Here is a 3,483-nt window from a genome sequence, read left to right as displayed (position 1 = left end):
TGGTTCTCGAACCAGTTCCGGGCGGTGGCTTCCAAGGAGAAGTAAGCGTTTTGCAGACACTGTTCCGGTGTCCACCCGTTATGACGGGCCACTCGTTCGTACTGTTGGACCCAGTCGTCGATGTCTTCGTGGCTTTCGCCGTGGAAGAGAGCCGGTGTCTGAGGAGCGACGGGTAGGTAGACGACGGCAGGAGCGGCGGGGGCCTGCGACTGGTTGTCCATCGTCGTCTTCTTCGGCTTGGGTTTGTCCAGGAGCAAACCGTACTCCGGATCCTCTCCCTTGGTGCGGCGGCTGGTCCGAGTTTAAGGTTCCGCGCTGAGTGGTCTTCTCAGCGAGCTTGGAGTCGAGCTTGCACTGCGGGTCTTGGGAGGGGAACGCTGCACGGGCATGCGGTACCCAGCACCTCCACCAAAATGTCACGGGTGGTGGCCAATAAACAATAAATAAACAGAAAGAAATAAACGCTTAATGTGGCGAACTTGTGCCAAAAAAACAAAAGGGTACAAAAGATAATAACGGAGCGTCGCGGGCGTCGAAATCGGCGTAGCAGCAGAGTCGAACGCTGGGCGAAAACTGACTGCAGATCAGCACGCGGAGTCCCTTATGTACGCGCGTTGGGTTCTGGAACAATCGGCCTAGATTGTTCGGCGACTGGAACATTCAGAACTCGACCTGACGAGAATGTTCTCGAACTCACGAGAACGCAATGAAAGAACAAATAAAAGAGCATTCCACTGACTGGAATCGAACCCAGACTTTTTGCACGACAGTCAAGCACGGCAACCACTCGGCCACGCGCGCGGTCGCTCGCTGACGAGCGTGGCAATATACTACCACAGAGTCGTCGTCAGCTCTGTATCCATTTGAAGTCTCCTTCACAGGCAAACAGGAAATTTCATTTGCAGCTTATGTTCACGGCGGCTTCACAAAGGATGATCGGTGTCGCAGCGCACCTTCACGTAATATTTTTTTTCTCGTAATGCCATCCGTATCGTGCAGAACCAGGGAAAGCAACGACGCAAACGAGACACAAACACCACAAGGTCGTTACCGCGGTTTTCGCCATGTTTGTTTTCAAAGACCGTAGCGAAAGACTTCGAGAAAACAAGCTGAGATATCTTGGCTAAATTTACTTTACGTCATAATTATTGAAATAATATTTCGTATTTTATAAAAAGATAATATTATTTTTCTCTGTTTCCTTCCATTTTCCGGAAGGTAGCCTTCCCTTACAAAAATGTTTAATGAATTTCTTTTGAAGGTTTATGGAGTCTACTCATTGTGTCTTTTCGAGTCTCAATAGAAATGCAAATGAGTTTTGTAACGAATCCGTAAGGAGTTTACGAAAACTATTGGCCACCGCGTTTCAATTGATGTTTCGACAAAGCTACCGCATAAAGTTTCTAATGTATTTCATATGAATATAATTTGAAAGTGAATTGACACCGTTTCGAGTCTGTGTTGAAAAACAATTGATTTTTTGAGACGAGTTCCTAAGGAGTTTACGAAAACTATTGGCCACCGCGTTTCAATTGAGGTTCAGCCGTGCCACCTCATAAGAATTTCTAATAGATTTCATTTGAAAGTCTAGATACACTGCTTTGAGTCTCTGTTGAAAATCAAATGTTTTTTTCTACCACGTTGTACTTGAGGTTTTGACGTGCCATCTCATTAGGTATATTCCGACGAGTCGGAATATACCTAATGAGATGGCCCATCAAAACCTGAATTGCAACGCAGTAGAAAATAACATTTGATTTTCAACAGAGACTCAAAGCAGTGTATCTAGACTTTCATATGAAATGTATTAGAAATTATACTCCTACCGTGGGTTTCTAGATAGACGGCTCTAAGAGGGAAGACGGCAATAGGTTGCACAACATGTGGTCCGGATCTCACCGTTGTTTTGAGGGAAGGGGAAAGTGAGTGCAAGTGTCACTTTTATGTATGCCTATATACGCATGCAGTGTTCGGAAAATGCCTGCATAAAACCGTGGGAAGGAGTAATAACTGGTTTATTAAAAATGCAAAATTCGAGTATACGGTACACTGCTTTCGTGTCCATGGGGGACCTTGTACTGCCTTCGTGTCCATGGGAGACCTTGTACTGCCTTCATGTCCATGGGAGACCTTGTACTGGTAACCTATAAAGAAAAACGATGCACAGTTACACGTTGATCTGCTTATCTAAACTTCAATGTCCGCGCAAGGCATCCTGTTCACAGCGCAGCACTACCTCAGCGCTGAATCAGTATTACAAACCGGGACATCAGTCCTTTAGGAAAGGAGGACCCTCAGAACACACGATAGAAGCCATGGAAGTAGCAGTGACTCGTTGCCTTAACAAGACTGAGTTAGCGCTGCACTGTATGTGTGAACCAGCCCTAAATGTGGAAAGTCACATTCAAAATTCCTACATTTTTGCTCACCCAGGCACTTAATTTACAAACTATTTTGATAGTTTAATGAGTGGCACTAATAACATTGTCAGGGGCACCATAATGCAAAAGTATATTTTGCCCCCGAGTCTGCGAGAATCAATCGCTCACTGTTTTTGCCGCCGCATTGCACTCTTTTATTTCGGCTTTTGAAAAGGTCTACCAAAGATAAGCGAGCAGATGTTATCGCTTATGAAGTTTACTAAATTTGAACATAGAAAAGCTAAGACTTATAAGCATCTCGCAGAATTAACATGGCAATTTGGGCCAACTGATCCATGATCGTAGACAAGCGCCGCAAAAAACACATGGACAATAAGTGGTGGTAAACACTGGCGCCAGTGTTTTATGTACACTTGTTGTCCCTGTGTATTTTTATTTATTTTTTTGTTTTTTACTATCTTGAACAAGTATTTTTAAGCACACAGGCCAGGAAGGAAACAGTAATAGGGTTCTCTGCGGATCATAAAGCCATGCTCCGAATGGGTGAGTGTCAACTGCAGATTTCACAACAGTGGCGGATCCAGGGGGGGGGGGGGGGGGACCCCCCTCCTTCCCCCCCCTTCTCGGAGGGCAATTGGACAAGAGTGGACCCCCCTTGCACAAGAAAGAATGGGAGAATAGTATCCTTAAAAATTTTCCGCCCATCCCAAAACAAAGGTCTGGATCCGCCACACTAAGTTTCAATTATTGGGAGGATCGAGACATCAGAGGTCGAGTTAAAAAAGCAAACTTACGATAAAAAATTGCGTATGACAAAACCCGAGAAGAAATCCGTATTAACAAAACAAAATTTGCCACAACTTTTGTGTGACTTACAACGAAATATTACGACATTATCCAAAGTGTCTCACAAACTTTTTAAGGCAAACATGGCCGCACATCACTTGGCTGTTTCGCCGCAACCAGCAATGAATATAGAAGCGTGGGCAAGAGGCATGTGTTTTGCGCACTGTTCACATGCATCCCTACTTGAAGCAGTATAAGGGCAACGCTAAACTACACACGGAGGATTCAGCCGACGAGTCTGCCGAGCTGTCCATCC

This window comes from Ixodes scapularis, unplaced genomic scaffold (genome assembly GCF_016920785.2).
Source record: "Ixodes scapularis isolate PalLabHiFi unplaced genomic scaffold, ASM1692078v2 PGA_scaffold7__128_contigs__length_106722199, whole genome shotgun sequence".
Classification (NCBI taxonomy): domain Eukaryota; kingdom Metazoa; phylum Arthropoda; class Arachnida; order Ixodida; family Ixodidae; genus Ixodes; species Ixodes scapularis.
Note: the sequence above shows the minus strand (reverse complement) of the source record.